At 36.2% G+C, this 21,004-nt stretch overlaps 1 protein-coding gene and 1 pseudogene across 3 annotated transcripts in view; both read right to left on the bottom strand.

The window, feature by feature from the left end:
- LOC143598662 (TMV resistance protein N-like) overlaps positions 1-21,004 on the bottom strand; it is a 171,903-nt gene that overhangs the window by 35,778 nt on the left and 115,121 nt on the right. The gene's annotated exons all lie outside the window — the stretch shown is intronic.
- LOC143598803 (TMV resistance protein N-like) overlaps positions 15,252-21,004 on the bottom strand; it is a 113,507-nt pseudogene continuing 107,754 nt past the window's right edge. Inside the window, exons 4-6 of the transcript XR_013147183.1 lie at positions 16,837-17,291; positions 16,446-16,740; positions 15,252-16,352 (exon numbers count right to left, since the gene is read on the bottom strand). The product of XR_013147183.1 is annotated as a TMV resistance protein N-like (transcript). The remainder of the gene's footprint in view (positions 16,353-16,445; positions 16,741-16,836; positions 17,292-21,004) is intronic.

The following is a 21,004-nucleotide window of genomic DNA, read 5'->3' as shown; positions in this document are numbered from 1 at the left end:
GTTTTAGAAACTGGAAAAGGGCATTTGAAAATTTTCGTGATCATGAAGGAGGTCAAAATAGTAGACATAATCATGCTAGAGTTCAGTTTAAGTTATTTAAAGATCAAAGGCACAATCTTGAAAATGTATTGTCACAACCATGTAAGCAAGATGAGATTGTTTATCGTGTTCGATTAACCACTGTTGTTGATGTGATTCGATTCCTTTTAATTCAAGGTTTGGCTTTTCGCGGGCATGACGAGTCTATAAGCTCTAATAGTCGAGGTAATTTTCTTGAACTTGTCAAATGGTATTGTGAGCGTAATGAGGAAGTAAATAAGGCGTTTAATTCAAAATCACATGGAAATAATCAGTTGACTTCGCCTAAAATCCAAAAAGAAATAGTTAATGCATGTGCTACTGAGGTAAGAAAGATTATTGTGAACGAGGTTAAAGATAAGTTTTTTTTTTTATTTTAATTGACGAGTCTCGTGATTGTTCTATAAAGGAGCAAATGGCGGTGGTTTTGAGATATGTGGATGATTGTGGAGAAGTGATTGAACGGTTTGTCGGGGTAGTACATGTTACTGACACCATTGCATCATCCCTAAAAAGTGCTATTGATAATTTTTTTGCAAAAAATAATTTAACAATGTCAAAAGTTAGAGGTCAAGGTTAAGATGGAGCTTCCAATATGCGTGGAGAGCTAAATGGATTGAAGTAAAAAATTTTAGCTGAAAATAAGTTTGTGTTTTATATACATTGTTTTGCACATCAGTTACAACCGGTAGTTGTGGCCACGTCATCTAAATATGCATCTATTTTTTGATTACCTTACAAAGATTGTGAATATTGTCGGAGCTTCATGTAAAAGGAAAGATTTGATTCAACAAAAACAACATGATGATTTTGTGAAACGAAATGAAACGGGTGAAGTATGTACAGGAAAAGGTAAAAACCAAGAAATGAGTTTAGCCCGAGCTGGTGACACTCGTTGGGTTTCCCATCTTAAAACTATACTTCGACTTTTAGACTTGTGGAAACCAGTGAGAGAAGTGCTTATTTGTCAAGAGAGAGCACTGATGCAAAAACTTGACAATGCGCTTGGTATGGCTGAGAAAATGAAAACTTTGAGTTTGTCTTTATTGCCCATTTAATGTTAACTTGTTAAGAAAGACAAATGACCTATCACAAGCCCTACAATTGAAGAATCAAAATATTGGTAATGCGGTTCTATTGATTGAAGATATGAAATATGTTATAAAGAAATACAGGGATGATGGCTGGGTGGAGCTATTGAATGAAGTCACCACATTTTGTTTTAAAAATGAAATTTATTTGCCTAATATGGAAGACGTTATTCCAGGTCGAGTTAGAAGGACAATTGATGATGAGCCACAAACATATCTCCATCGCTTTCGCGTTGATATTTTTTATCAGGTGCCTTACTCTCATTTATTTTTGTTTTTGTTAATAAAGTTCAGCTTATAACATTTTTTGCTAGCAAACTTTTTATATTTTATTTCCACGTGATTCTAGGTTGTTGATCTTCTTCTTAATGAAATGAATGAGCGTTTTACTAAGGCAAACTCGGAGTTGCTTACATGTATAGCGTGTCTAGACCCTAGAGACTCATTTCAAACTTTTGACCATGAGAAGTTACTACGGCTTGCTGAGTTATATTCAGATGATTTTAATGGTTTTGATCTCGGACAACTAAGGATACAACTTGATTAGTACATTTCAAATATGAAAAGTAATGAAGTTTTTTCCGGTCTTCATAATATTGGAGAACTTGCAAAGAAAATGGTTCAGATGAAATATCATATTACATATGACCTTGTTTATCGACTAGTTGAGTTGGCTTTGGTCTTGCCGGTTGCAACAACTCCTGTTGAAAGATCGTTTTCCGCGATGAAGTTTATCAAGACTGATTTACGTAATAAGATGGGTGATAATTTTCTTACAGATGCATTGGTGTGCTATGTAGATAAAGATATCTTTGCAAGTGTTGAAAATGAAGCAATTCTTCAACGATTTCAAGCTATGGGACCTCGAAGATGCCAGTTACCGACTATCGGTAAAAAAAGTAATATGTGTACACTTTTGAATTACGAATGTAAAACAATTATATTACAACCCCCATTTGGAATTTTCTGGTTCCTCCACTGTTGATATTAAATACGATAAGTAAACTATAGATGAAGGTAATAGACTCAGACTTCTCAGCCGCTTGGCAATGTCCTTATTCAACTTGAACCCCTTAAGAACCAGTAGACCCAATCACCCATATTAATTTGAATTACATGTTAATACCCTCCCTTAATTCAAATTCCTGAACTCCCAACTGATGTTTGAAGTACACAAACTTTTCTAGAATTGACCTTTTTATCAACGTTGACTTTTTTTTGGTTAACTGCATTGTGGTCCATATTGACTTTTTGACTATGGTTAACATTCCTGTTGTCAACATCACAACATAATGGATAACAAAAGCATTCTTGGTATGCCCGGTACACAATCACCAAATCAATCTATTGAAGTCATTGTCTTAATGAAAGTTAATGAAAGTTACTTAAGATCAAACATTTAACTCAATAAATATATGGATTATATGGGCAGAGTTGTGGAGATTTTAGCGGGTCGGTTCGGGTTTAGAATTAGCATCGGGTGGAAAATTGATAATTTGGGTAAAGGCTGAAAATAAAAAAAAGGTTGAGGGTAGTTCTCAGCTTTACCCGAATGAGACCGAATGACCTACAGATAAACCCGAGCCCAGAACAATATCCAAGCAGTTCGGTTTGGTATTTGGAACAAACGGGCCAGTCACCTTTTGCTGGTCACAATCCGGACAACAAGTATTGAAAAAGCTGATTTTAACATGACAATTTTCACACATGCATTTCATCGAGCAGTGGTGTGCATATATTATATACGATCAGAACAGAATTGGTTATCGTTTTTTATTTCAAGTATAACCTGTAAATATGTTTTGACAGAATTGATTATTGTTAGTTCAACACATTCGAAAGTATATTTCGTAATTCTATACAAATTGTCCATAAATTTTTAATAAACTACTTCAAATTTACTTGATTAAATTTTCAATAAAACATTACACCTTCATGATATTGCTTGACAAATCCCTAAATAAAGAGAAAATTTTGAATAAATCGATAACCTTTATTTGTTTTAAATACTTGTATATTGTAACCGTACATTATTACTAAATTTACTAAATTAACATACACATTTTAAATTTTTATAAATAATATTTTATTGTTTTAATTTATAAGCTCAACGAAATTGTATGTTAATACAATGTACAAATTAAATTACGTAATAACGTTTTTAAATATATTTTCAAAAGTTAAAAATATTATTTTGAAAGATGTTATATATACTTGTGCTGTCAATCAACTAAACTGTTGGGATTTCGGTTCAATGCGTTACTTGGCGTGCAATGTTAAGTAACATGATTTAAATATGGAGTGGATAATTGCAAACAATTAAATGTGCTTAGATTTAATTGTTAGTATAATTATTATGTCCTATTATTTAGCAATCATAGTTGTAGTCTAAACGCGTGCTTTGGGGTTAGAGATTGTAATTGAGTTTTGTGAAGTTTCTCAATAATAATATTCGTATTCGTGTGCGAGTTCGTGTTCGATACCTGGTATCAGAGCCATAAAGAAGAAGACCTGCGACCTGCATCTGTGATCACATTCATACTCCAACAGTAGCCTGCAATCAACGATCGACGTGTACCTGCCACCGGAAACAAAACCCGCGACGTGAGGGAACTTTGTCCGATTATCAGAAACCTGCAATTGTGCAATTGTCGAAGGTTCGTTCAGCTAAATCAGAGCAGTAATAACCTGAGTTCTGATTTGGAGAGTTCAATCGGTGGACGATTGAGTTGTTTGAATCTGGTCAGCAAAAGAAAAGAATATCAAGTGGTGGTTGGTGATTAGAATCCTGTTCTTTTGTTGAGGTAACTGTAAAGAAGGTACAATTATCAAGGTGGAGGTTGTTCAACCTCTCACGTGACTTATGGTTTGTTTTGACCAAGGAGTTTAGTTTGATAAAAAAAAACATTCAGTAAAGTGAATTCCATTATTGCATTATTTATTAATAATTCACCAAACAAATAGAGTCCATGATCTTGAAGGCTCAAAAGCAAAACTAGTGCTGTTTCAATTGAAAGAGAATCACTTGTGTTTGCTTCTGAAACCGAAAGGCATGTTCGGGTCAGATTCGGAATTGGGTTTAATCGTGTAGGCTGGAAAATTGAACCAGTTACACCAAAGGATTTTTCAAAAACATGCAGCCGTAAAAACAAGATGGGTGACGCGAGCCAAACGGGAAAAGAGACGATCTCTGGGTCGTTTAAGTGTCCGCGTTTGAAGAAAACGAACTACATGATTTGGAATATGCATATAGAGGTTATTTTTGGGATTCATGGAGTTTGGGATGTAATTAACCCGGGCTCTAATGACGCGAAGAAAAATAACATTGCGAAGGCGCTTCTGTTTCTGTCGATTCCCAAGGAACAAATACTCCAAATCGGTAATTTTAAATTGGCAAAAGAGATGTGGGATGCCATAAAGTCAAGAAATATGGGTGCGGAACGTGTGAAGGATGCTAGACTTCATACGTTAATACGTGAATTTGACGGTATGATGATGAAAGAAACCGAAACCATTGACGAGTATGCCTCGAGAATGACCGCGACCCTTATAAAGCAGCCACACTTGGACAACCGTATGAAGAAAGGAAGCTAGTCCAGAAATTCTTCACAAGCCGGCCGAGCCGGTTTATCCAAGTTGTAGCATCCTTCGAGCAAGTGTTAGACCTTAAAACAGTCGGTTTTGAGGATGTTGTCGGGAGGTTCAATGCTTATGAGGAGCGTATCAAAGGGCACGTGTTGCGTTCTGAAGAAGGTAAACTTTTGTTTAATAATTTTGAATCCTCTTCGAATCAGTTTTCACGCGAATCGAGTAGGGGCGCGAGAAAGGTTCGAACCGATGACGTGGTAATGGACGTGGTGGTGGACGTGGGAGTTAGAACCGTGGTTCACAAGGAGGGTCAACGAAGGGGATAAACGAAAGGGTAAAAAGGATTACTCAGAAGTTCAATGCTTTCGTTGTGATGTACTTGGTCACTTCGTTTCGAGGTGTCTGGTACGAAGGAAAGAGAGATAAGCACATTTGGCCGAAGCAAAAGAAAAAGACCCGTCCCTCTATATGGTGCAGTCTGTTCAAGAAAAAGTGTACTTGAATGAACATAAGGTTATACCAAAATATTATGAGGGTGGTTCGAACGAACAAAACTTGTGGTATCTGGATAACGGAGCGAGCAACCATATGACGGGTAGTTTATCTATTTTCTATGAGTTAAATAAGCGTGTTAATGGCAAACTTAAATTTGGAGATGGGTCTTATGTTGATATTTGCAGAAAAGGGTCGATATTGCTAGTCGATAAAATGGGGGAGCAACAATTATTGACCGACATTTATTATATTCCTAGTTTATAAAGTAATATTATTAGTCTTGGGCAAGCAATGGAAAGTGGTTGTGATATTCGTATGAAAGACGATTACTTGTTGATGTATGATGATCAAGGAATATTGTTGATGCGGGTTACTCAATCCAAGAATCGTCTTTATATGATAAAATTAAAGACGGGGAAACCCGTGTGTTTACAAGCCGGGATTGATAATTTGAATTGGCTTTGGCACGCGAGAATAGGAAACCTAAATTTCGAGTCTATGAAACAAATGGTGAAAAATAATATGTCGTTAGAATGCCAAAAGTTGATCAAGAAAATCAAATTGTGACTCGTGCTTAGTCGGTAAGCAAACGAGGAAACCGTTTCCGAAGTCGGCGAATTTTAGAGCAACCCGAGCGTTGGAACTAATCCATGGAGATTTATGCGGCCCCATTACTCCTAGTACCATAGCCGGAAATAGGTATGTGTTTGTCTTGATAGATGATTTTTCACTTTTCATGTGGACTTTTTTGTTGAAGGAAAAAAGTGAAGCGTTTGATTCCTTCAAGCGATTTAAAGTCATGGTGGAAGCGGAAAATAGTGAGAAAATCAAGACGTTTCGATCGGGAACCGATTGAGGGGGGGAATTTACCTCTCGTGATTTCAATCGGTTCTCTGAAAACGAGTTGTTTATTGGCATTTAACCGCTCCATATACACGTCAACAAAACTGTGTCGTGGATAGGCGAAACTGCACGGTATTGGATATTAGTCGGAGCATATTAAAAGCGAGACAATAACCGAATTATATGTGGGGTGAAGCGGTGAGGCATTCAACCGATGTGATTAATAAAATTCCAACTCGATCGTTAAAAGACAAAACACCGTATGAAATGTTACAAAAAAAGAAACCGAATCTTAAATTTCTTAAAGTTTTTGGATGTGTTGCGTATTCAAAAGTAGTTGCGGGAAATACTAAGAAGTTAGACGATCATTTGACTCGTTTAGTTTATCTCGGGAGTGAGAAAGGTTTGGCGGCGTATCGTTTATACAATCCATCGACTAAGAAAATTGTTGTGAGTCGAGAGGGTGACACGATGATTGACGAAAAGCAAAGTTGGAATTGGGGTAAAAGTACCGAGGCAATCAACGAGAAGGATCGATCACCTGGCATGTTTTGGGTTAACTTTGGTGATGAAATTGATACCGGAGAAGGAACCGTTAATACCGAAAACATCGGGTCGAGCCCTGAGTCAAACTCTACGAGTTCAAGTGGTGACGGGGGTGAAGAAGACGACGAAGAACCGATAGTCGAAAATGCTCCAACAAGCCCGAATGGTACAAGCAACACAGTTACACCTGAGCCGGGTGTCTGGAGATCATCTCGAGCCACGGTTACCCCGGTACATTTTAATGATTATGTCTTGAATTCGAGTATAATTGATGAAGATTTGTTATTGCTTGCTAATGATGAACCGGTTTGTTTTGATGATGCAAAATCGAAACCGAAGTGGGTGTCGAAATTGAGTCGATTAATAAAAATAATACGTGGACGTTGACCGAGTTACCACGTGGTGCAAAGGCGATTGGTTTAAAGTGGGTTTTCAAGGTTAAAAGAAACGCGGATGGCTCGCTTAATAAACACAAGGCGAGACTCGTGGAAAAGGGTTATGTTCAGCAACCCGGAGTCGACTTTGACGAGGTTTTTGCACCGGTGGCTAGACTCGAAATGGTTCGTTTATTATTATCTCTCACAGTGAATGGAGGTTGGGAATTGCATCACCTCGATGTCAAATCGGCGTTCCTACATGGCGAGTTAAAAGAACAAGTTTTTGCTACTCAACCGCTCGGTTTTGTTAAAAAGGGTGAAGAGCACAAAGTATACAAATTATCCAAAGCGTTGTACGGCTTAAGGCAAGCTCCGAGGGCGTGGAATACAAAGTTGAATGGTATTTTGTTAAATATGAAGTTTCACCGGTGCATAGAAGAACAAGCGGTATACCGAAAGAAAATTGGAGCCGATCTTTTAATAGTCGGTGTGTACGTTGACGACTTAATCGTGACTGGTTCCAATTTAAACTTAATTATGGAGTTTAAGCGCGAGATGGCTTTAAACTTTGAGATGTCGGATTTGGGAAAGCTAACTTATTATCTCGGAATTGAAGTTTCACAAAGCAACGATGGGATAAAAATTAAGCAAGAAGCGTATGCGAAGAAAATTTTAGCAGAAGCGGGAATGGAGATTTGCAATCCTGATCAAATTCCAAGTATAAAAGTTTCTATATTTGAAGACGAAGAAGATTTTGATGCTACGAGATATCGAAAGATTGCCGGGTGTCTCCGGTACCTTTTACAAACCCGTCCCGACTTGGCGTATTCTGTCAGAGTCGTAAGCCGGTACATGCAAAGCCCGAAGAAATCTCATGCAACTCTTATAAAGCAAATTCTTCGTTATATTCAAGGTACTCTCAGTTTTGGTATTTTTACACTCGTGGGAAAAACGTGTTACTTGGTTATAGTGATAGTAGCCATAATATTGACCAAGACGATGGAAGAAGCACTACGGGGCACATGTTTTATCTTGGGTCTTCACCAATTACTTGGCGTTCTCAGAAACAGTGTACGGTTGCACTCTCATCGTGTGAAGCAGAGTATATGGCGGCAACTCGGCAAGCGTGATCGATGTCAAAAGTTCAATCAAAAACATTTATAAAACCTTTACTAGCTAGGGGAAGTAAGGTGTCGAATCCACAGGGAATCAGTGGAAAGTGTTAATCAAGTTTAATGGCTTTCTAATTAATTATTCTAGGGTGGAAAAACGATGTCAAACAGATTAAATAATGATTTGTTTGTAAACAGTTAGAGAAAAGTAACCAAACTCCAGGTTTCAGGTTGTGAAGCAGACTAGACCAATTGTTAAACCTATTTGGGAAACTCGATTGATTACACTTATAATCAAAAGACTAAATATTTGACCTCACTAATTGACATAACTTAATCCGAACAATTGGTTTGGATGAATAATAACATAATTGATTACCAGTTTTAAGGTTTGATAAATGTAAGTGATTTATTGGTAAATGATAAATGGGCCAATGACTCAAAGAACTTAATCCTAAAAGTTGATGACCACAAATCAATAAACTGATAAAAACACAAACATTCAATTATGAAAACTTGTTGAATGCATAAACAAATGTATAGATTCAACTAACCGAATGATTAACCAAATCCAAATCCAATATTAAGGTTCAAAATACCAAAAGATCTTGCTTACAAACACCACCCTACGCCCGAAGATGGTCACTAAAACTTTAGCCTAGCATATGCATCTTGAAGATCTTGATTCTTGGTTGAGATGATGAGAACATGGATGATTGTGGTGATTGGTAGGTGTTAGGATGGTATATGATGGCCTCCAAGAAGTCCCAAGACTGATTATGATTGAATGATTTCGATATTAGGGTTTTTTGGCCTTAAATATGGAAGAAAAATCACCAAAATCTCTTTTTTCGTCAGACCAGACCGTAAGCTACGACCAGACCGTAAGCTACGGTGCTTACGGTCTGGCCACCGTAAGCTACTGTCAGACCGTAAGCTATGGTCTGGTCACTCTGCCTTACGGTCCTTCTAGGCCAAAACTGTTTTCTTCATAAAATCTTCGTTTCAACTTCGTTTTCCTCCCCGTTTGCGGCCACGTCTTCGTATTTCAATTCTCTATATTCTCATGGATCATCACTTTCATTTCACTCCATCATGAATGCTCCAAATTAGCTTCTTTAAGCTCCGTTAAGCTCCGCACACCTATAACCACCAACACACTCAAAGTAATCATGTTCACAATATATAACTAATCAAAACACACGACTTTACACACTTAATACACATATTTCTACCCACACATCACATCCCCAAACTTATCATTTACTTGCCCTCAAGAAACTCTCATGCAACATATACACCTCGATCGACGGTTCATCAATTATAAGTATTAATACTAGTGAGGTATAAGGTCATACCCGATTCCCAAGAATTGACACTGTCAAGGTTGATAACCCACCAAATAATTTAATGATACATTTTAAAACTTTTGAAACTGCCCAAACGAGTGTACTTTGTTTCCGGTTAAGGCACACATGGTCATACCCCTCATAATATAATATCTCTCCTCTCGGTTTAATATATGGACTAGAAAAAGATGTGCTAGTATCATTCTGCTCTCAATATCACTCATAAGCAAATATTCATCCATAAAGCTGCTTTGACACAAATGCAAATCAAGAGGTCTTAAAAAGAGTTGTAACGGGGCCAAGTGTAAGGGTATGGAAAGGAATTTTTGAAGTAGCTAAGACGATCCGATCTGGCTTATTACAAAACAACTAAATAAACAATGACTTAATTTATTCCAACGACTAAACAACTAAACAAACTCACTGACTTTCATTTACAACCAATACTGACTAGAACATTGACTCTTTTTGAGCTTTTCTTTGACTTTTATTATTATTATTATTATTTTGCTTTTTTTTCTCCTTTTTTTTTACATAAACAAACTACTAAATACATAACTGAATATACATTGACATATTTTTGGCTTTTTCCTCAATTATTTTTAAAATCATAACAATGAAATGCTTAATACTGGAACAAATACAAATACACAATAAAAAGCAAATGCAATTACAAATAAACCTAGTAAGCCGGATTGTCTCGTAACATAATGTCGGGGTTAACCAAATTAAAAATAAGTCCAGAAAAAGGTTTTCTAAGGGACCCAACCCCCCGCCCCTCTCATTAACCATCCTCATATGTATAATGTATGTGGCCCCAACCCCCAGTACCCACACTCTCGCTCATCCAGATGAGGCTTAACCTAATTGCCTCTATCACTTTTGCATTTTGCCAACTACGATCCCGTAATCCATGAACATCAATCAAAGCACTCAAATGACATGTGTGTACTATATATTATATGTGTATTATATATATTTGGGTCAACTCACACACGTACCGGAGGAATAGGGTTGACGATATAAACATGTGTACCTGTTCCCATGACTCGTTATGCCCATCTAGACGGTTCATTTTAATTTTCTATTTTTGAAAACCATTTGCATGGGAAGACTTTCGAGAAGCTTAAAAACTGACCATGACCAAAGACCTCTACTTGGCTTTAGTACTAGCAATTAACAAGTTAGAATTCCGCTTTTTGCGCACAATCAAGGTACTCTAAGGCCAAAATTTTCAATTTTCCCCATCCCCACACTTGAGGTTGACATTATCCTTAATATTTAAAAATATAACTTTTAAAAGAACATTAACGAGGACGGGTTAAAATTTACTGCTTATTATTTTATTTTTTTTAAAACGGGCGTAATGTGATGGTCATAACAATTTATACAATTACACTTTTAACAATGCAACTAATAAAACAAAGAAAACTATGAAAGCGAAATCACCTAATATAGGTAACTCGTGTGCACTCGTGGTTGCTCCAGATGAACATGTCTCCTCAACTCACTCAACAATATCTGCAAACTCTCACACGTGTAGAAGCATGCTTCTCACAATACTAGAATATGCCTTTTAAACTGTTTGCAAAACTGTTGATTATAATTACCAAGCCGAGTTAAATAAATTTCATAATTGAATTTGTTAAACGAGTAAAAATGTTAAAAGACCTAACTCACTTTCGTAGGACTCACGATTGCATTTAGCATATGCAACAAGCCCTTTAAACCCCCCGTAGACCGGGTGGACGAGTAAGGTCTCGTGAGGGTTTATAGTGAACTACACCCACAAAGTTCAAATACAACAAAAATATACACGTACCTGAATCAACTGTAGCAAAGGGAACATGAAAGCACGTCGGATATCCGAAACCTCATAACTTAAAATTCTTTCATCGAAACACCATAAAACTCCGAATTTTCCGTGTGGCATCCCCACACTTGAATTTTGCTACAGTGGTACGCTTGAAATAAAACGGTTAAACAAACAAAAAAATAAAATAAAATACAAATTGAAATTAAAATCCGGGTTGCCTCCCGATTTGCGCTAAGTTTTTGTTAAGGTCTTCAGTCAGGCCGTTACCTGGTATGACGTTTACGGTGGTCTAAGCGGACACTTTCCTACCGAATTCCTTGTAAAAGCCCGGTAGTTGACACATCTTGGCTCCTCTTCTTCCTTCATGTTCAAGATGTCTAATAAACAATTATGAGTCGATGTGAATGAACATTTACCTTCAATGTTTCCCACATATGCCCGGCAACTCACACATCGAGCCCACACCCTCTTTCTTGAGATTAAAACACTAGGATTCGATCGTGGTCGAACCAAACATTTTCCCATCGAATTTCCCGTGTATGCTCGGTAATTAAAATTTTGTGCCCATACCTTCTTCTCTGTGGTGGACATGTGTGTAAACCGAATACAAGGCCACTTCACCATATTTTGTTCAAGGTCTTCCAAACTCACTTTCCTCTTCTTTGAACTTGCACCATCACCCCAATCTTCATTTATATGCGTGACCAAAATGGGAGAACGACTGGGATTCACCTTCACCTGGTCCTGGGTTACTTCAGTCACCGGTTCTTTAAAGGTTACTATGTCTTCAATCGGGTCTAAACATTCAACTTCATGCCCCAAAAGATCCAAACTCTCCCCCTTTATATCCTCATCATCAACCACAACTGATGCATTCATTGGCTCTTCGGTAACTAGAGGAATTGGTGTGGTATTATTATCCAAAATCAGATCCTCAAATTCATTCTCTGAAAGATCTAGAGCCTCTTCTATCACTTCCTTATTAACCATGGCACCACTAGCCAACTTTTCTTGTTCTCGTTCAATTTGAGCCACCTCTTCTAATAGCTGACTCACCAGTTTATCTTGAGCGTCATTAAACGTCTCCTGGAGTTCTAACCTCTGATTATTGTGAGCTTCTTGATCTCTCTTCATCTCCTTCAGAAAATCTATAACATCTTTCCAAGAAACTTCTTTGTTACCCGAAGAATCTTCTTGATCTTGTTGATAATTTCTTTGATATGTACCACCATGATTATAATGTTGAGGTACTTCCTCGTATATTGGTTGAGGATGTTCATGGCAGTAGTAGTCATCCTCCTCTTAATAACTTACAAAACTTGGCGTATCGGACCCTTCACTATCATAGTCCGAATCATCCTCAAACTGGTAACAATTAATTCTCTTCTGAGATTGAAAATTACTTTGATACGAGTTTTCGTGGTTACCAGTTGTTGACCCATAATAACCCTTATAATCAGATTGAGGCGATGAATAATTTTGGTACCGCATGTTGCGACCCTGCTCGTTGAAGCTCCTTTAGTTATCTGACTTGTAGAAGCCTTGAGAGTTTGGTGAAGGTGGGCCATGATATGAATGTGTACGTTACGGGTCATCGTCCTTCACGGCCTTATATCCTTCATGTGGGTCATAGACCCAACTCCACGTCATACTGAGTGCACATGAAACACACAAATACCAAACATAAAACTGACAAAAATAAAATAAAACTAAAAGTAAACAAAACACTAAACTAACACTTTGCGCGTTGATTCCCCGGCAACGGCGCCATTTTGATTGATGTCGAAAGGTCAATCAAAAACATTTATAAAACCTTTACTAGCTAGGGCAAATAAGGTGTCGAATCCACAGGGAATCAGTGGAAAGTGCTAATCAAGTTTAATGGCTTTTTAATTAATTATTCTAGGGTGGACAAACGATGTCAAGCAGATTAAATAATGATTTGTTTGTAAACAGTTAGAGAAATGTAACCAAACTCTAGGTTTCAGGTTGTGAAGCAGACTAGACCAATTGTTAAACCTATTTGAAAACTCGATTGATTACACTTATAATCAAAGGACTAAATATTTGATCTCACTAATTGACAGAACTTAATCCGAACAGTTGGTTTGGAGGAATAATAACCTAATTGATTACCAGTTTTAAGGTTTGATAAATGTAAGTGATTTAATGGTAAATGATAAATGAGCCAATGTCTCAAAGAACTTAATCCTTAAAGTTAATGACCACAAATCTGATAAAAACACAAAACATTCAATTACGAAAAACTGTTGAATGCATAAACAAATGTAAAGATTCAACTAACCGAATGATTAACTAAATCCAAATCCAATATTAAAGTTCAAAATACCAGAAGGTCTTGCTTACAAACACCACCCTACGCCTAGAGATGGTCACTAAAACTTTAGCCTAGCATATGCATCTTGAAGATCTTGATTCTTGGTTGAGATGATGAGAACTTGGATGATTGTGATGATTGGTAAGTGTTAGGATGGTGTATGATGGCCTCCAAGAAGTCCCAAGACTGATTATGATTGAATGATTTTGATATTAGGGTTTTTGGGCCTTAAATATGGAAGAAAAATCACCAAAATCTCTTTTTTTGTCAGACCAGACCGTAAGCTACGGTCAGACCGTAAGCTACGGTCTGGCCACCGTAAGCTACTGTCAGACCGTAAGCTACGGTCTGGTCACTCTGCGTTACAGTCCTGCTAGGCCAAACTGTTTTCTTCATAAAATCTTCGTTTCAACTCCGTTTTCCTCCCCGTTTGTGGCCACGTCTTCGTATTTCAATTCTCTATATTCTCATGGATCATCATTTTCATTTCCACTCTATCATGAATGCTCCAAATTAGCTTCTTTAAGCTCCGCACACCTATAACCACAAACGCACTCAAAGTAATCGTGTTCACAATATATAACTAATCAAAACACACGACTCTAAACACTTAATACACATATTTCTACCACACATCAAAGCGCAACCGCTTGTCAGGCAGTTTTGCTAAAAGACTTGATAAGTGAGTTATTCGACAAGGATATTCAAGCAGTGGTGTTACGTATTGATAATACATTAGCAATAGCTCTTGTGAAGAATCCGTTTTTCCATGGAAAGACCAAACTCACTAAATCTCGGTTTCACTACATTCGGGAATGTGTTGATCGTGAAGAGGTAAGTGTCGAGCATGTTACTGGTGTTAAGCAATGTGCCGATATCTTGACGAAGGCTCTTGGGAAAATCAAATTCAAGGAGATGCGGGAATTACTTGGAGTTGAAGACTTGTCGGTTTCGAGTTCAAAATTCCGGGGGTGATTGTTGGGAATTTCGGTTCAAGGCGTTACTTGGCGTGCAAGATTAAGTAACATGATTTAAATATGGAGTGGATAATTGTAAACAATTAAATGTGCTTAGATTTAATTGTTAGTATAATTATTATGTCCTATTATTTTGCAATCCTAGTTGTAGTCTAAACGTGATATGTTAGATTATAAATACCATTGCTTTGGGGTTAGAGATTGTAATTGAGTTTTGTGAAGTTTCTCAATAATAATATTCGCGTTCGTGTGTGAGTTCGTGTTCTATACCTGGTACCAGTTCCATTACTAAACATATGGTTACAATGTACAAGAATGTACGTGTTTCTATCTATAATCTTTACGAAAGAGTCACAACATGGAATCTGTGTTGATAAATACTTTTAAAAAGTTGCAGGCTTAAGTTAAAACTTAGGATCAGATTATTTGTTGTAAACCTGGCAAACCGATGAGGCTGGTCAGGACGAGTCGTTTTAAAAAATAGCATGGGTCAAAACGGGTTATTTTACAAATTAGAAAGAATTACTGATAAGAAAAATACAAGGGTTCTGAAGCTAATTTGTCTATCATCATACTAAATACATGAAAAATGAACAATGAAAGTCGCTTTATTGTGAAATCAAAGCTAAAAAGAGTAGCGATTAACATTGTAAGGAGATACTCATGTTGTGACTGATTAAGACCGAGTATCTGTTGCACCACTGTTCTTTCAAGATGGTTGTAAAACCATACGACTCAAGTTGCTCCCTGGACCCATAAATACGCAGACCTTTCATTTGATAAATGCTCTGCGGACGACTTATGCCTGTACCTTCTATATCTAACACTTCCAAGCATTCTAAACTCCCAAGTTCATCCGGCAATTTCTTAATATTATCACAAAAGGTGATCTTCAAACGTTTTAAACTTCTCATCTTACATATATTATTCGGAATATCTAGTAAAGATTCAGAACCCGTTATGCGTAAGACTTCTAAACCCTCTAATTCACATATATTCTCAGGTAACTGTTCAAGAGCCAAACAAGAATAAAGTTTAAGTGATTTTAGATGTTTTAACATACAAATGCTATCTGGAAGAAGTTGAAATTGTTGCCTCCACAAAGATAGCATCTCTAAACTTTCTAACCGCCACAGGTCCTGAGGAATACTTCCTTCAAGCGTAAGCTCTCTTAAATGTTGTAAGCCACAGATAGTTGCCAAAATGTACTCAAGGTTTTTGCAAAAGCACGGCCCAAAAGAAATAAGTTTCTCAAAATTTCCACTCCACGAAGGTCGAAGTTCAACATATTTACATGTAAACGTAAACGTTGGCAAACTATGTTTACGATGCAGTGGACATAGATCAACGCATTTTACATCTATTTCAAATGTAGCTACAGAATCAAGATAAGCTGAGTCATGCTCTTTGTCAACCCTAAAATATGCAAAATTTAAGCAATGCTCTAATTTAAAGTCGACTAGGTTTTTTAGACATGCCACCGAAGCATTAATTTCTTGAAGATAAGAGCATCGTTCAAGATATAATCCCCGAAGATGTGGAGTCTTCCCAAGGTTAAGGCTACTCACCTTAGAATGGCTTAGGTCGAGGACCTTGAGGCTTAGACATTCAACGGGCATGAGGAGTTCAACAAAGTCTCTGCATTCTCTAAGATTTAACATTTCGAGATTTGGAGTCATACTAATGTCAAAAGTTCTCAACTTTGAATTACTGAGGTCAATGAACTTAAGCTTATTGAGAATCTGTCATAAGGAAAAAAATTGATGATTATTAGGGCAATGACAAAATATAACATTAAATGCGATATGCAAAACAACCAATCAACCATTATTTACCTTTCTTTCTCCCCCCTACGCAGAGTTTTGATATATTTCCACCACGCATGTCAAGGTTAACAAGCCTATTTGCTTGAAATGTTTCAGGTAAGGACCGAAAAGGGTATCCATGCCAGCATAGAGATTGTAAGGCATCTGGTAAGCATTGGCTAACTTCTTCGTTTTCTAAATATAAATATCTAGAATCCATGTGAAGTAATCTAAGTTCCTTCATCTTTCTAAGACCATTTATGTTAATGATTTCTCGATCAACATACATAAAATTTAGTTGTATACTTCGTTTTGCTTCGGTGCCCTGTAAATAATAATAAAAAGAAGTTGTTATGAAAATGTGAAATAGAAAATAGAAAACATTCTAGTTTTCCACCATTCATATAAGCTTGAAACTTACCAATTCATTGACCAATATATCTTTAATTTCCTCTTTAATCCATAATCGACTATGTTTGCTAGGTTCGTTAGGGTGCAAACGCCGAACAATATTCCTGCCCATTTCTTCTATATGATCATGGATGTCCAAACCGTCTCCATTGGAGATAGTTATTAATGATTTTTGCTCAAGAACTCTTAAACCAATTCGAGCATTAAATCCACAACTTTCAAGTATTCTGATTGCTCTGTATTTTGTTTCACCTTTCAGCACGCATACAACATCTAGGAATATTTCTTTCTGGTCATTTTCTAGACCATTATAGCTTAGTTCTAATTTTTCTAGAGTTTCTTTCAGCGGAATATTTTTTAGTCTATTTATGGCATCTACCCATTCAAGTTCACTTCTACCACAAAGATGTGAACCCAAAACTTTGATTGTTAAGGGAAGACCAGCAGCGTAATGTACAACCTTTTCTGATAACTCTTTATACCCGTTAATTGGAATCTCTCTCCCAAATGCATGCCAACTGAAGAGGCAAAGTGCTTCCTGATCTGATAGCAGATTGACATCATGAATGTTGTTCACTTTGTGTGCTATCAGCACTTGCTCATCTCTTGTTGTGATGATGATTCTACTTCCTGGCTTAAACCAATTAGGCGTACCTGCTAACGCAGCAAGGTGTTCGATATGATCCACGTCATCTAGAACAAGAAGAACCTTTCTACCATGTATCATCTTTTTCATCATACATTTTCCATCATAAACACTTTTTACATCAAGTTTTTGATCATTTAAGACATCTTGAAGGACCTGCTTTTGCAATTCCTTCAAACCAGAGCCTTGTGAACGTTCCCGGACATTCTCAACAAAGCTTTTACTTTCAAAATGAATGGATATATGATCAAAAATAGCTCTGGCCAAAGTCATCTTTCCACCACCTCCCATCCCCCTGTCCCAATCATAAGAACATCATTGGAATCAAGTTCTAGAGATGAAACCACGTTTAATAGCCGGGTCTCCATGCCTACTAAGTTGTCATCAACATTCAAGCTGATTAAATGTAGCTTTGGTGAAATGTCTTTAATAATTTTCTCAATGAACTTAGCTTCATGCCTGTGTTTTAAAGAAGATTCAATCAGATTAGTGAACATCTCACATGGACAGTTATTTCAATTCTATATCAGAGCACCGTTATTGGACCCACCTTCTATGAAAGGCAAACTACAAAGATAATTGTTGAAAAGATTTTTTCGTTAATGGAAATCAGACAATCTTGGGATTTTATAGAAGAAGTATCTTTGAAATAGTGATCCTTCTTATAATTCCGACTAAAACTTAAATCTTATTGTTATTAATTTATTAAACGAAGCAATATTTGAATAAATGGCGGTTCGGTAAATCTCATGGGTGGCTTTGAGGAGAAATCAAATAATAATTTATTTATTATTTATTAATTAATAAGGTAGTCTTATTTCAGTTTAGTCTTATCCTAAACTGTATTTGTATTAGATACAAATTATATACTATTTGATTAGGATTAGAACCGTCTGGGTGTATGTAATTACGATTGAGTTTTTAAGTTTGTAATTTATCAATAAAAAAATTGAACCGTTTGTTGGTGTATTGTGGTGTTTTATTAGTAGCTTGTAGCCAAAGGTTTCTTTTGTTCGTTCAAGAAGTAAATGCAGGTTGAAGGTTCGTATTCTTGTAATCTTATTTGTGTTGCAGAATCTAGCTCTTCTTCTACTGTTAATCACTAGTGAAACCGGTTCTAAGGTTAACACATTTCTTATTTTTTAAACAGATTTTGAAAAACCCTTATTTGTATTGCCCTGTGCGTATATACTCATGTTTTAAACTAGGAATATGACAATATAAACGAGATGAAGGTATTACCCATCAAAGGTATTCGTCAATTCCCATCCGGCAAGACTGCTTGCCTGTTCCATGGCACGTCTCCATCTTGCAACATCATCTTCATTTCCTGTTTAACAAATTGCAAAACTTTCTTAGTATTAACTTCTACAACTATAAAACAAAAATATTTTTATTTTTTATGTTAACAAATGCAATATGCAATGATAAAGATACTACATCTTCCACCATCCTCTTCCTCTTTCGAGTGAACCACTTAAAGAAGGAGAACAGCCCGCTGCCCTTTTCATGTTTGGCAACAAGTTTTGCAAAGGCTTCTCCAACTGCCCCACTTTGGTGGCGGACTTCGGTGGGTTCCACATCATAGAACACCGGGTAAGCAGTCTGCTCTTGCGTCTTCTGGCACTCCATAATCTTTACAAGCTCGTTTAAGCACCATGATGAAGACGCATAGTTCTTGGAAAAACTAATGATGTGAATTCTCGAGTCTTCAATGGATCTTATGAGCTGCTCATTGATTCTTTCCCCTTTTTCGATTTTTTCATCATCTTTGTATGTGGTTATGCCTCTATTGCAAAGCGCATGATACAGATGATCAACAAAGGTCTTACGGGTGTCTTCTCCCCTAAAACTTAAGAAAACATCATATTTGAAGCTTTTTTCAAATGATGAAGCTGAAGTAGAAGCCATTGAATGTACGCTTCAAAGCCTTAAAAGGATCTTAATAAAACGAAATCTGATTGCAAACAAACTTGTAAGAAATGATAGAATAACTCTTCAAGGGTTGATATTTTAAGTTGAAAAACACGTGCACTAACGTGGAGAGAGTAAAGCCTCTTATTCGATCAGATAAGATTCATGTTCTTTGTAAGTTGTAATGCCTTTTTGGTGGAAGGAATGCTTAAAGGCGGATAAAACGAAATCTGTAATAACATAAAATAGAAAGATTAGTTACACAAATAACACATAAAGTACATATGTGGAAAGTAGATGCCTTCAAGAGCTGATATTTTCAGTGGAAAAATTTGTGCAGGTCATGTGGAGAGTAAAGGCAACTTTTTTGGTCAAGATAAGATAAGATTCCTTGTCTGCTTTTATAACAAAAAAAAAATGAGTATAAATAATTAGTTACACAAATAACACATAAAGTAAATGTGTTAAATAGCCTTGTTACTGTTCAATTTTCTAAGTAACTCCTGAAGTATATAAGAATATATAAATATTTGATGTATTTTAGGAATCATAACAGGGAAACAAAAACATATATTTAATGTAGGACCATGATTAAAAACATATATATTGTATGAAAAGGAAATAACAGTTTAAAGAAATCACAGACCTTGCTAACTACTTACTTCTTCATTGACTTGATTTCTTAGCAAAAGTTTAAACACAAATACAACTGTTCCTTTATTTAGAAGCTTTTGATAATTAGATAAAATCATTTGCAATATAATAAAGTGCTCCAGGGACTTGATTGATTTTTTTACAAGTTTAAAAGCTAAAATAGTAAATTCATAATTTTAAACATATTGTGTAACGGTTAAAAATAATCAGTTTAGTTGACTTAAAAAAATATAATTGTAGGAAAACCTTAGGGGTCTGCAGGTCAAATGGTCAACTATAAGAGAAGTATAGACAGGAGACAAACTAGCAATTATAAGAGGAACTGGTCAAATGGTTTAAACTACTTGTTTAAATATTAGTTGTAAACTTTAGGGGTCTGCAGGTCATTTCTCAAAGTTGTTAGAAAGGTAATGAAAGTACTAGTTTGAGTTATATTGTTTTATTGTTCTCACTAGGTTATTAACCCGTGTACGACGAGTGAAAATATTGAAATTTTCAAACTAACACGTGTCATTTGAAAGGACAACATAAGTTGTTATATTTTATTCAGGACGACAATATACTTTAAGTTGTAAATAATATTTGTACGAAAACAAATGATTGTGAAATACAAAGATAAACCAAAATAACATTCAAATTACAGTAAAAATATAATCAAAAGTTAAAAATGTAAAATACATAAGCTATTAAAAAGACTTCCTTATAAACCATATTGATTCTTTATTTGTAACTATGTCTTCCTTTTTTAATATAAGAATTTTGACACAACTTTTCGCTCTTGATAAAGCTACATAGAGTTGTCTATGTGTAAACACTGGGTCTCTGAGATATATGTCAACTTTTGCTAGAGATTGACCTTGACTTTTATAACTACATTCACTTCAGTTTAACCAAAAGTTTCTTATCTGAAGGTGTTACACCGTAACGAATTATATAAGTGCAATAACCAGTATTAGTACTTGAA

Source organism: Bidens hawaiensis, unplaced genomic scaffold (assembly GCF_021521415.1).
Source record: "Bidens hawaiensis isolate Kalapana, Puna unplaced genomic scaffold, B.hawaiensis_p1.1 tig00001904_1, whole genome shotgun sequence".
Taxonomy (NCBI): domain Eukaryota; kingdom Viridiplantae; phylum Streptophyta; class Magnoliopsida; order Asterales; family Asteraceae; genus Bidens; species Bidens hawaiensis.
Note: the sequence above shows the minus strand (reverse complement) of the source record. Positions and strands in the feature narration are given on the sequence as shown.